Source organism: Tachypleus tridentatus, chromosome 10 (assembly GCF_004210375.1).
Source record: "Tachypleus tridentatus isolate NWPU-2018 chromosome 10, ASM421037v1, whole genome shotgun sequence".
In the NCBI taxonomy this organism is placed as follows: domain Eukaryota; kingdom Metazoa; phylum Arthropoda; class Merostomata; order Xiphosura; family Limulidae; genus Tachypleus; species Tachypleus tridentatus.
The window spans coordinates 59,956,005-59,970,559 of NC_134834.1; positions in this window are offsets into that span (position 1 = coordinate 59,956,005).

Genomic DNA, 14,555 nt, shown 5'->3' on the forward strand with positions numbered 1-14,555 from the left:
TGACGACCCACACGTCGACAAAATCAACACCCTGGTGCGGGCAAATCGACGTCTCACTGTCAGGGAGCTTGCTGAAGAGTGTGGGATATCAGTTGGATCTTGTTACGAGATTTTGACCGCAAAATTGAAGATGCACCGCGTTGCTGCGAAATTCAGCCCTCAGAACTCGTGATTTTTTGGCCAAACACTCGATCACTGTTCTTCCCCACCCTCCTACTCACCTGACCTTGCTCCTTGCGATTTTCTCCTGTTCCCCAAACTCAAAAGACCTTTGAAAGGAAGAAGATTTGAGACGATTCCCGAGATTAAGGCAAATGCGACGAAGGAGCTGGAGGACAATACAAAAGAAGCGTACCAGGACTGTTTCAACAAGTGGAAACACCGTTGGGATAAGTGTGTGCGTTGGGGAGGAGAGTACTTTGAAGGGGTCCCAGACCTGTAACTTCTAAATAAAGTACATTTTGTTTTATGACGTCAGTCCGCGTATTTTTTTAACAGACCTCGTACAATTGTTTATTCTAAATAGCTCAAAGCTCAAAATAGTCCATATCTGTTTCTACTTCAATATTATCCCTTTATTGCTAATTTAACCAAGTCTGACTAATAATCCTGCTGTACACATTGTAAATGACTTAATGAGAGACTAGCTCACGTTACCGTATTGGATGACATTACATACAAGCTACTCACGACTGTGAATTTTTGTAACTGTCAGAAGACAACTTACAGAAGTATCCTGCATGGTTGATACAGTATCCGTGCAAATACTTAGGAAATCTGTCAGATTAACTATGACTCTTTTAAGGTAGCCAAATGCCTCGTCATCTAATTAGTGACGCGCATGAATGGATTAACGAGATTCCCACTGTCCCTATCTACTATCTAGCGAAACCACAGCCAAGAGAACGGGCTTGGAGAAATCAGCGGGGATTACCAGTTTGTGCTACGCGCGTTCATAATTTTGTGTCTGCGTTGGAAGCTTTTGCATATGAAAAATATGTGTTTGCTGTTATGTGTATATGAGGTGTTGCACAGACGTTTTAAACTTTAAACAAAGTCATTCATGTGTGTTGTTTGACACAAAGTGAATCAAAACACAAATAACATGATTAGAGATTGATCTATTCTGGATAATACGATAATATGATTACAGTATTGAGACAATATATTACGTTAGCTATGCCTGTTAGGTATAAGTTGTTGTTGTTGTTTTGGAATTTCGCACAAAGCTACTCGAGGGCTATCTGTGCTAGCCGTCCCTAATTTAGCAGTGTAAGACTAGAGGGAAGGCAGCTAGTCATCACCACCCACCGCCAACTCTTGGGCTACTCTTTTACCATCGAATAGTGGGATTGACCGTCACATTATAACGCCCCCACGGCTGGGAGGGCGAGCATGTTTAGCGCGACGCAGGCGCGAAACGCGACCCTCGGATCACGAGTCGCACGCCTTACTCGCTAGGCCATGCCGGGCCATGTTAGGTATAAGTCAAAGAAGAAATGAGACAAGTGACTGATATGCATGACCTTGAAACGTTTAGTCCTTTACACTGGAACATCCCATAGGTGTGAAAGTGATGAGTATAACACAGGCTGCTACTATAATTCCATGTAAACACAGTTTGCGCTATGTTTCGTAAGTGTTGCTTGTGTTGTATAACAGTGGCTGCGATTAGACTTGCATGTATACACAGTTTGTGCTATGTTTCGTAAGTGTTACTTGTATTTTGGCTGAGTGTGAGAGTTGTTCATTTCAGTACATTGCAGAATGTTTTAGATTTTACTTTGTAGTATGATGCCGTGGGAACCAGTGAAGGGTAAGACGAAGGTGATAGGACATTTAGGAACGTTGAATCTTGAAGTTGAAAACATTGATATATTCAAAAGAACTTTTTGTTGATGAGTGTTAGGGGGAAAACATTTTTAATCAGTTTTTTATTAATTTTGATAAGTCCCTTATGTAAATAACTGTAAGAGCTGGTAAGTTTATATGCTCTACGAACTCCAATACTTATTACATTAGTTTTGTAACAGTCAGTTATAAATGTATCAAAATGATAGCGCAGGTCAGAAAATGTTAGTTTGTGGTAGTACTTAGTTTCGATCCGGTTGATGACCTCTAGTTCTAAAAAGAGACAGTTTAATATCTCAATATTCCTGTGCTTTTTTTCCGGCATGACCAGGTGGTCAAAGCGCTCGACTCGTAATCTGAGGGTCGCGGGTTCGAATCTACGTCACATCAAACCAGATCGGTCTTTCAGCCATGGAGATGTTGTAACGTTGCGGTCAATCCAGCCATTCATTGGTAAAAAAGTAGTCCAAGAATTAACGGTGAGTGGTGATAACTAGCTGCCTTCCCTCTTTACTACTAAATTAGGGACGACTTTGCGCAAAATTCATAAACAAGCAAATTCTCATTTGAATACATTAATTTAGTACATTTCAGAACGTATTCTGAAATTGATTGTAACTGTTGATAAGTCCAATAATATTAATAACTCCAGCAGCATTAATGTTTGGACATACAATGTAATATTAGTTTTTCTTTTCATACATATAAAATGGTATTACTATATTTATAGAACTATGATCAGGAATAATAAATAACAGCACGCCATCTTTGTCAGACAGTACAAACTAATGTCGAAACAGTACCTCTTGCAGTTATGAAGAACCCAGAAGAACAAGGGGTGTCTGTTCTCTTCACCTGTCACGTAAAACCAGATCTCTAGGTCAATATGTTAAAATACCATCAATGATAAATTGTTGATCCTATATTATTCTACTAGAACAAAAAAAGATTGGATAAGTCTGATTATAAAGAAAATTTTAATTCTTTGACAGTTAAAATTCTGTTTTAAAACACTAATACCTCTAATCGTTTATTCTATTAAAATTATATTGTGAATTGTTTTATTTCTTCCTTCAACTTTTACAATAACAACAAGAAGAAAGGATCGTCATTGATATATGTGTGTGTGTTTGTGTTTTCTGATAGCAAAGCCACGTTGGGCTATTTGATGATCCCACCGAGGGGAATCGAACCCTTGATTTGAGCGTTGTAAATCCGGAGACATACCGCTGTACTAGCGGGGGGCACGATATACGTAAAAATAACCTGTTTCAGAAAAAAAAATTTATTTGAAAACTTCGAAACTCTTCACTAACTAAATTAATAAAACTACATACACAATTAATCAACGTTACATTTATCCTTACCTATAATTTCTTCCTCCAATAAACTGAACAACATATAATGTTAAAATTCAGGGATCTATCTCTGGATACTGCTCATTTGACATCTTTGTGTTTCCAGCTAGTACAGCGATAAGTCTATGGATTTACAACGCTAAAATCAGGAGTTAGATTCCCCTGGGTGAACTCAGCAGACAGCCCGGTGTGGCTTTGCTATAAAAAAAAACACACACTTACATTTTTGTGCTTGATAACAAAAAAGCAAACCAACCTATAACACTATGTAACACAAATTTTGTTCCTGGATAGTATGTATTATTTCTTAATTGCTTATGTTGTAAAAGTAGAGAAAATGATTATTATTCCCTTCAAACTTTGCTTTTGTGATCTGATTAATGAAATTTAGAAACTAACCTATTTTCTATGTAAAGACGGGCAAATTTGCACATTTGCATTTACGTAAGGTCTGAATAAAACAACATGTGAATCAAGATTTACTTAAGTTACACAAAAAATGTTCAGAATTGAGTATTTTTTCGAGATTTGCGACTGTAATGTTAATCACTTTCACGTATCAGCCCCGAAATATAGTCTCACATCATGTTTTCGTTATACGCTCCTTGGTAGCGGCGTTCAAAGTCCGGTATTCCTTGGTGAAAGCGCTCGCCTAGCTCCTCTGAGTGTGCTCTCATGTTCTCTTTGAATTTATCAAGATGAGCGTTAAGGATATGGACTTTCAGGGACATTCTGCAGCCCATTTTGCCGTAGTTCTTCACCAGATCCTCAACCAGCTTCACATAATTTTCGGCCTTGTGATTGCTCAAGAGGGCCTGAACAACTGCGACAGCGCTGCCCCAAGTTTTTTCCTTTCTACTGAGCTTCTTAGGGAATTCTGTGCACTCCAGGATCTTCTTTATTTGTGGTCCAACGAAGACATCAGCTTTGACCTGTGCCTCAGACGTCTCAGGGAAGAAGTCTCAAAGGTACTTGAAGGCTGCAGACTTCTTATCAAGAGCTGTGACAAATTGTTTCATAAGACCCAATTTTATGTGCAATGGTGGGAACAACACCTTCTGCAGGTCCACTAGTGACTTACACTTGATATTGTGCCTCCCACAGAGAAATCAGTCCGTTGTGTTCAGTGCTTCCTGTTATAGTGCGCTGCGGTGTTCCTGCTGTCCCAAAGGCAAGATAACAGTAAAACTTGGTAAAGCCTCCTTGGAGACCCATCAGGAACGCCATCATTTTGAAATCTCCGATAACCTCCCAGCCTTACTCATCATACTTCAAAGCTTCTAGCAAGGTCTTGACGCTGTTTCTCTTTGAGGTGCACTGAATGAGCCAGGGGAAGAGACGGATACTTATTCCTGTTATGGAGCAGCACAGCTTTGAGGCTTCTGGATGAGCTATCAATGAAGAGGCGCCACTCATTCGGGTTACAGGCAATTCCAAATGCCTCGCACATACTGGATACATTGTGGCAGAAGCAGAGCTCATCTTGACGAGTAAAGAAGCTTGGAAAATGTCGGTCACGCTTCCTCTGACTTGCGACTTGCACACTTTCATCTAACAAATCCCACTCCTTGAGCCTAAATGTCAAAAGCTCGGCATTAGACTTTGTTTGACCAAGATCTCTGATCAAGTCATTGAGATCTCTTTGGTTGGGGTAGTATGGGTTTCTTTAAAAGGTTCTTGAAAATTCTTGTAAGTTCTACAATATTCTGGAAAGTTCTTGAAAATTCTTGTAAGTTCGAGAACATTCTCTATCAGCTACTCAGCACTGAATCTGTCTGCAATGTTCTGGAAAATGGGTAAATTTGGAAGTTTCATTACCAGGTCACAAAAGCAAAGTTTGAGGAAAAAAATAGGTCTTTTCCATTTATTTTAGGCATAAGCAATTGGGAAATAATACTTTCTGCCCAGGAACAAGAAAAAGTAAACATTTTGTTACATGGTGTAATTAATGCATACACACACACAAAATAAAACTTCGAAACTTGTCGTTAACTCAAATACAAATTTACCAAAGAAAACTTAACATTTAGATAAATTAACTAAATCTTTAATTAAGAAACAATTATCAAAAGTAATGTAATTCTATAACGTAAACAGTTTTCTAGACTTTGATCTGAGTCAAAGTCTTTGGTAAAGTTAAATTTTCAATATTAAGTACTCTTACAACGGACAACCAAAAATGTATTTTCATCTCTTTTCTTAGTTTAAAATTTCAGAGGGAATATTTGCATTACTTTTTTTATTCAGTTTAAGTTTTAGACAGAATAAGATAATATCATGTTTTGTTTGAAAAACTACTACACTTTTATTTACAATATAATTATCTAGTGACAAATACTCGTGACAACGTTTGCTTACACTACAGCTAACTTTCCATTTCTTACTTAAAAACTTTAATATAAAATAAAATGTGAAAACCTTCTGCTCCCAAGTGGCACAGCAGTATGCCTACGGACTTACAACACTCGAAACCAGATTTCAATACCGGTGGTATGCAGAGCACAGATGGCTCATTTTGTATCTTTGTACTTAACTTCAATCAAAGAAAACGCCTTATATTATCAAAATTTTACTTTTAGCGTTTAATTAATGTGACCAGTAATTTAGCCTGATACAAAAATACTAGATTTTATGCTATTATACCTCTACTCGGATAAGTCAGTCGTGAGCTTACGGACTTACAAGAATAAAATCCAGGGTTTGATTTCCCAAGGTTGAAACAACACCTTCGCTCAAAAAATACAAGTGCTCTCTTATGAAAATTAAAAGCCATGAGCAATTATTATTCCATCAGTTTAATACCACACGTTACTAACAGATGTCGCAATATTTACGTCAGTATCCAAGTTAACTTGAAGTTTGTTTATATGTTTATTTCAGACACTTGTGTATAGCTATATATGCAAAGACTTTGCTCGCTAGCTATTTCTAATTTTGAACTATTAGGCTAGAGGAAAATCACTTAGTCAACAAGACACGCCACGAACTCTCGAACAACTCTTATTGAAGAGCGAAATTTGATCATCATTCTTATCACGCAACCACAGCCTCGAAATACAACGCGTGATTTTTAGGCAAGAATATAAAAACTTTGAACCTCTGGATTTATAAATGATTATTGACAAAACAGGATAATTACTTTTATCATAACCTTTGTTTAAGTAAGTAAACTATAACAATACTGTATCAAAAAAAAAAAGAAATTTGACGCACTCATGGGATGTTATCAAAAATAGGCTTGAAATATTTTGTTGAATATTTCAGTCCCGTCACACTGTGATCCAGTTCTATATTTATAGCTAGAGAGTCAAGAAATTAGGTATTAAAAATCAACAACATATTCTTTTTCAAACTGAATAATATAGAAGCTAGATTGTTATTTTGTAGTTTAACCAACATGGCATTTCAGTGAACTTATAATCAGTGAAATAATTACTATCTAAACACCAAAATGATTTTAAATGGTTTTGCTCTTTGGACTTAGAAACAAGTTAATGTCTTGTAGATTTGGACAAATCCAACCTAAAACTATCTTTCAAATAATACATTGCTCATGGTTATTGGTTAACAGCAAACTACAACCAATCCTAAAGAGATCTGACATGAAGGATTTGCCACGACTTACCTTCTAAACTAGAAGTATGGAGTTTTCTAAGATTTGAAGTTAACTATTGATCTTTGTTCTCAAGGTTTTCGTTACGAAACAGTAAAACATTTCTGAGATGATCAAGATGAAAACTGATTTATGTGACAGTCAATACCGTGAAGACGCCTTCAAGCAACTGACATGTATAATCTTTAATACTGGCATACATTGGGCCAGAAACAAACTTTGCTCTAAACACACACAAAAAAACAACCAGTTCTGTCCCAAGTTTCACATAAATGAGAGAGAATAAGGCTTAAGCTACTTTGATATTAAGCCATTCATAAAATATTTATTAAATGACCAAAAGGAACTCCTGGATACTGTTATTTTTGTTAAACGGCACCGAGTATAGAAAGGATTTCACATAGCGACATACTTCTATGAAGTTATTAATGAAATTTTAAACTCCAGAACAAAACGATTAAACAGGTAGGCCACCTCCTTGCAGAGATTCGGCTTTGAAATTAAAATATAGTAGGTTGGCGGAATATTATTACATCAAAAAGTGTTTCATGTTTCAAGAAATGCCTAAACCATAGAGGTAGAGATCCTTTGCAGGTAGCCAAAGTTGCCTTCAGAAATGAAATAAGACGAAATAATCAAGATAAAAAAAATACTGTTCTCGCAGTGAAGTAGAGGGGAAAACATGGAAGGGAAGTCTATGAGATGGTATGGTAATAAGGCGGAGAACAGGATGATAAACACCCATGAATCCGGGTTACCCTGTGAAACTGTAAAATTATTTGGACTCGAATTTTATTTCGAAAGAAATATTAAATCAAGTGAATCAGATACAAGTGGGAAGACAGTGAGTAATCTGTTAGACAGTATCAGGTGTTGTGAGTGTAACTGAACATGATATAACTGATAGGTGTCTTGACAGTTCAAAAAATGCGTTGAGATGATTAAAGAAATTTTAGAGAAATCAGCCACTATAGGTGAGGCACACATGAATAATGAAATAATTGACTCTGTGAACCAATTTCATATGAAAGCAAGAAGTAAGAAATATTCCACAATATACGTCCCAAAACCTAGTAAATTTTTGTTCTAAACAAGCAATTTTAAATTATTTCATAATAAAAGCATTATCTAAATTAGCTAGAACTACCTACTTTTTATATCAATGTTATTAGTTGTATTGCTCAACCCATCTCGTTAGGCACTGGTTTAAGTTTGTCAATCACTAACATCTCTTTTACACATAAGTTCTTTTTATCACTTCCTCTGGCAAAACTACAACATACACTTATATACAACCATATCACATTCGCCAAACGTGTGATCACGTACTGAATTATTATTCGTCACGATATTGGCATGTTCTTTCATACATGTTGCCAACCGTCTAGATCGAACAAAAGTACCTAAAATTACATTCAGGGTATTTAATTTATATATTCCACTTTAGATGTTTTAAGCATATAATTCTGCCTAATTACCTGAAAAATAACGGGTATCTTATTTTCAGGTTTAAGAATCACTTTTAAATCTGGTGGATGTCGTACGTAATTATGTTTCTAGACGGGTGCGACGGTTAGGCCACAAATAATGAGAGAGGACGCATAGATTTACACCAGGAATTAGTACTTAACTGAGATCTTCGTGAGTTACAAAAACGTCAATGCACTATTATACGATACAAGGCAAAGAATTGTTTGTTTACACATGTATCAAAAACAGTGTGTTGTGCCTAGCATAAACATCCAAGAGTTATTAACACTAATATCGCCTTACTTGCGCGTGTTCTCTCTACTGTAATTTAGACTAGAATTTAAATATGATTTACAAGCAGAGAGCGTCTCTAAGTTAAAATATAGCACAAAAAAGTAAAAGTGTTAATACTCATACCAGCCGTTCTGAGATACAACAATAATACTACACACTTTAATAAAAATTCTAAGCACACTACCCTTGAAGAACATAAACAAATATTTGATTAAATTATTAGCGAAAGCCAAAAGATACAAGAATTGTTGTTGTTTGGTATTAATCACAAAGCTACATAAAATGCTATCTGTTCTCTGCCCACCTCGGGTATCGAAAGCCGTTTTTTAGCGGTATAAGTCCGCCAACAAAATATTATTGTGTCACCAGGGTGCAGGTACAAGACAAGTTAAAGAGTTCTTGAAGAGTAAAACTACAAGTAAAGATTCAGATCTGTTTGTAACACGTAAAGACCTAGATTTGCTTGTAACATTCGAAACTTGCAATGCTACCAAATTATCTTTATTTAACAAAATATTGAATTTGTAAACAAAACTTTAGAAAATGACACAACAAACAGTAAAACAAAATATGTTTAAACATACCGACTGTAATAATGAGCTCTTGATAGTGCATGTTCTCTAACTTGTAACTCAGACTAGCATATAAAAATAAAAAAGTGGAAGCAGAGAGTTTCTCCAAGTTAAACCAAACACAATAAATTAACTCTCAGCTTAGCTTCACTAAGTAAAAATAACACAGGCCTGCAAACTTTAAACTCCATAAAAGTTGTTTTGTTTTTAATGACGGAGTTTCCATAAATCAACTACACATATTTCGAAAATAATTTTTTTCTATCACATAAAGATTTTTACAAATCTGTAATGGAAACAAAATTCTTACTTAGATCAAATTATCAGTTCATTTACCACAATGAACATTTTTATTACGTTTGTTTGCAAAAGTACAAACAAAGTGTAGAAAAAGGAAGAACATTGATACCAAATAAATATGCATACTCGTTGATCCTGATATTTTTCTTGTGAAATCTACGTGTTTTAATCTCAAAACTACGTGTTGTGGTCTTTCTTTTATGTATTTGGTCTGAAACACCTCATTTTAATGTCCAGTAGTAACCAACCATCATGCTAATGTTCCACCTTCCCTGATACCTTCCATATATTTCCCTGATGTCTTGATGAAACCTTTCCCTTTGTTCTTCGCTGGCTGCACCGAGATTTTCGGGGAAATAGTCAATAAGTAAGCGTAAGAAATGAACTTTCAAGTTATATTACAACCCAACTCTTTAAACTTATCAAGCATGTTATTGACAATATTTTCTTATTTGGCTCCTTCTTGTTTCCTAACATTTGTCAATAATCTCTTTATAGGCAATCTACGCTTCCTTTTCAACTTTCCTCATCCATTGTCTTTTCTATCTGTTCGTCCGAAGTAAATTTTCTAATCTGAGGCCAAACAAAAACCCCTTCTTTAACTTTGACACCTGAAAGAGCTAGGAATTGCTCAATGCATGAAACAGTTGCCATCTTTGTTTAAGGCCGTTACAAACTGCTTCATCAAACCCAGTTTTATGTGAAGTAAAGGTAATAGGACGTTTTTTGTGTTAACCAAACTTCTAATTTCAGTGTTTTTCAATTCTGGTATCAGGCTGACTTGTACATTACAGAACAGCAGTAAGTCTCTTGATTTACAACGTTAATACCAGGAGTTCGATTCTCCTCAGTATACACAGCAGATAACCCGATATGGCTTGCTACAATAAAAAACACACACACATACACACTTAAGCTGACTCTGCGTAGTTACGGCTTTTTTATCCAGTGCTGAATTCGTGTTCTGCTGTCCCATTCACGCATACACACAAACAAAACATTAAAACTTTCTATAACTGGATTGTTGATCCAAAAACATACAAAGAACTTCTAAGTCTCCACAAAATAGCCAATCATGTTTTTTAGTTCTTGGGAAGTAAAACTGTATTAAAATACACAAACCTGTTATAGATAATTTAAGGTGTGACCTTTAAGAGTCTCCACATAGAAGATAAAGTAGAAGAAACAGTAGATGAAATCTAGTGAAAGTCTAGTAAAGCTCTATGTAAAATATAATATGAATTTTCACCGAAATCTGCTGAAATCAATATAAACATCTAGGTAAGATCTTGTGGAAATTCTTCTCTCTCTCTGTGGCCATGTTGCACTATTACATGTGACATTAAACCATCGAGTTTCTAATACAATAAAACAATTATTTGTATCTGATAGAGCAGTTGGTCAACGAGCAGTAAAGATAACGGATAAGTATATCAACGCTTCTCAACTCCTGTCTGATTGGCTGAAAAGTATAACTCTGTTTGCTACTTTGAAAGCTCGTTGTTATTCTTGTAATATAATCAGGCACAAACATGTCTAATATTTACTTGACCCGATTAGTCCGTGGAAAAAAAATTAAAGTTAGGAATATTTTGTGCAATGTTATATTCCAATTTTAGGAGATGTATAAAAATAATGATTTAAATTTTTACAGTAGAAAAAATAATTAACATGTATTGATAATAGTCAATCTTACACTTATTCACACAGCTTATTTCGTTTTCTCCTCTTTTATACTGGTACGCAATGGACAGGTTGATATCCATTTGCCCAGATTATACTATTGCGTAAAATTTTAAAAGTTATTGCAGTATCAATCGGTTAAAAAGTTTTATTTTATTGAGCAAAACTAAACCATGCTTTAAGCTTCTCGCTTTCGACTGATAAGCGTTGCCATGAGTGAGGGTGTAGTTGATAGGTTAGAGACGAGACTTACGAGAGAGAGAAGGGAAAGCACTAAGTGTGGAAGAATGGAACCAGCAAACAACTTTTGAAGTGTGTGCAGCGCGACGGTGTTGGAACTTATTTTTAGAACAAAACCCCAATGCTTGAGGAAATCTGAGTTGAAAATCTTGCGTTTTCGCTAAACAAAAAGAGGAAGACGACGAACATAGATATCCGTTTCGAATATTCGAGAATGGAAACAAATTTCTAGAAAGCAACATTTTGGAAACCTTAAATATGTACTGGTATCCTGTTTCGGTTTACTTCTACCACCACTTTTAGGCCTAATAACTTTTGATACTTCCGCATCTAGAACATGATTGTGGGAAGCTAGAATATTGTTTATAGTTAGTTTTGTTAATTTTGTTAAATAAATAAGCCTGTTGTGATACTTGAAGGGAAAAAATAATAGAGTACGTAAAGAAATATATTACACATACTCTTCCATACTTAGTTTTATTAACTATCCTTCCACCACCGTGTTGTGGTATGCACTCCAAGTAAGTTTTCTAGATGGGTAAACACTGGATGTACGTGCACAAATAGAAATGTAGAAAAATATGTATTAATAGAACGAGGTAAAAAATACACAGCATACTTTTATACCGTACAGTTAATCAGTGATGAACACATAGGGGTGGCTGAGTGAGCGCAAGCTCCTGTATTTCTGCTTTTATAACTCAAAAGTGCCCCTTTTTTTAATTCATAAAATTTGTCCATAACTACTAAAAGACATGTTTTATTTGTCGTGAAATATTACAGTAAATGAATTATTATTATGATATAACATTAAGTGTAAATACGCCATAATTCACTGTTTAGTTTTAGATTTTATAAATATTTATAAGATAATTTTTTGTAGCTTCTTGCTATATACGTACCAGTCCTTTTAATGTCTAGTAACACTCCTATCAAAAATATTTTGCTTTAAACTCCTTGCTAAGTGCATTTCTCGTCAAGAGTTTCCTGCCCCTTTTATGTCTTCTGCACGTTACTACAGTTAATGATCGAAAGCTTGGTATGAAATCAACTCCTGTTGCCTAGTTGTGATCAAAAATCAATATTTAATTCCATATCTTTATGACTTTTACAACGTAGTTAACCACTCATAAACTAAGTATAAGTGTCCACATTCAGTTACTGCGTGCCGATTAACAGGCTTCTCTGCTGATATAGGAAAGAGCTGGAATAATTACAAATACATAGTTTTTCAGTCAACTTTTGTTTTATAATATGACTAGTAAGTGTTGAAATGTTACATTTTAAAAGCACGTTACCTGTTGAATTTATCTGGTGTAAAAGGCGGGATTAAGGGTTTTATTAACCCTAGGCTTTTCAACGTGTAGAGGCCACCTCGAGACAGAACCTCTAGATGCAATACATGTATAGTCGAAGCTTGAGATTCCCTAATGAGTGTGAGGCCCAGAGCTTCAGCCCGGTAAGCCCATGCCTTAATCCGGGGTTAGTGATGTAACTGAATTTACGAGTTTCCTCGAAATGGGAGCCTGGCATGGCCTAGCGCGTTAAGGCGTGCGCTTCGTAATCTGAGGGTCGCGGGTTCGCGCCCGAGTCGCGCCAAAACATGCCCGCCCTCCCAGCCGTGGGGGCGTTATAATGTGACGGTCAATCCCACTATTCGTTGGTAAAAGAGTAGCCCAAGAGTTGGCGGTGGGTGGTGATGACTAGCTGCCTTCCCTCTAGTCTTACACTGCTAAATTAGGGACGGCTAGCACAGATAGCCCTCGAGTAGCTTTGTGCGAAATTCCAAAAACCAATCCTCGAAATGAAAATAACGGAAATCGCTTTTCTGAAGCTTATAATACAAATTTCCTTAAATAGAGTGTGACTGAATGTGGTTAAAATGGATGCAAGAATAATAGCCGCATAGACGTCGCTAAGTGTTTAAAAGATTCAGGGCTCGGGCCCTTAGGTGTGGAAGTTTTAGTCACCTCAGTGTGATATCGATCATGTTTTTTTATGATTTTTCAAGCCACTAACTGAGATTTCATGGTACTGTCAAATAAAAATGAGACTCGGGCCCCGTGTTCCAGTGCCTAGTGACGCTTCCAGATGGGACATGTATTATGGAGTTACATCTGGAGTTCTACATACATCCAACTGAAATGTCTTTTCTTCTTTTTTTTTTAATTTTGCGCAAAGTTATACGAGGGCTATCCCTAACCTAACAGTGTGAGAGTGGAAAGATGGCAGTTATTCATCACCACTCACCGCCAACTCTTGGGCTACTCTTTTGCCAAAGAATAGTGGGGCTGGCAGTGTCATTTTAACGCCCCCACAACTGACAGAGCAGGAACTTACCCGACCGAACTGAAGGAAAATATTGGGGAAAAATAATACAATTTTAAACTTCATAAAAGGTTTTTGGGATTTTGTACAAATAGGGAAGTTAAACAAAAATCTCATATAGATCAAATTATTATTCTGTTTACCACAAGGTACATTTTATTATTATTATATTTGTTATGTTTGAATCCTAGAACAATCAATAAGACTCTCACGTCGCGATTGGCTTAGATAAATCTGTAGTCTATGGTTGTCAACATTTTAAGCATAACAAAATGTGACTCGATTTCAACAAAAATTATTCACTTAAATAAAATTACATATGATATTTTGTGAAAAATCTGATGGAAAGAAATTGATATCATTTTCAGATTCAGCTTACAGGAACTACTATAGATCATAAAAAACTGCAAGACATCAAAAGGCCTGTGTTATCAGTGAAACGAAAGTTCTACTTATATTACACTGCGAGACACTAAAACCATCAAAGGCCTGTGTTATCAGTGAAACGAAATTCTACTTATTTTATTGATCATAGAAACAAAGATACAATTAAAATAGAATGTGTGTGCAAAGGAGAAATGTAATATAGGTAAGACTAAAAAAGGTAGTCATATCTGCATCTTAAAGTAGTGCCAACTCTCTCCAGAGTAGGAAAGTCTCGAAACATCGACTTTAACCAAGTGTAACGAATACAGAAATGAAGTCAAATCATTTCAGTAGCTAATAATTTCAAAAATTTGTTTTGAACTACCAGTTTGTTTGTTTGTTTTTGAAATTCGCACAAAGCTACTCGAGCGCTATCTGTGCTAGCCGTTCCTAATTTAGCAGTGTAAGACTAGAGGGAAG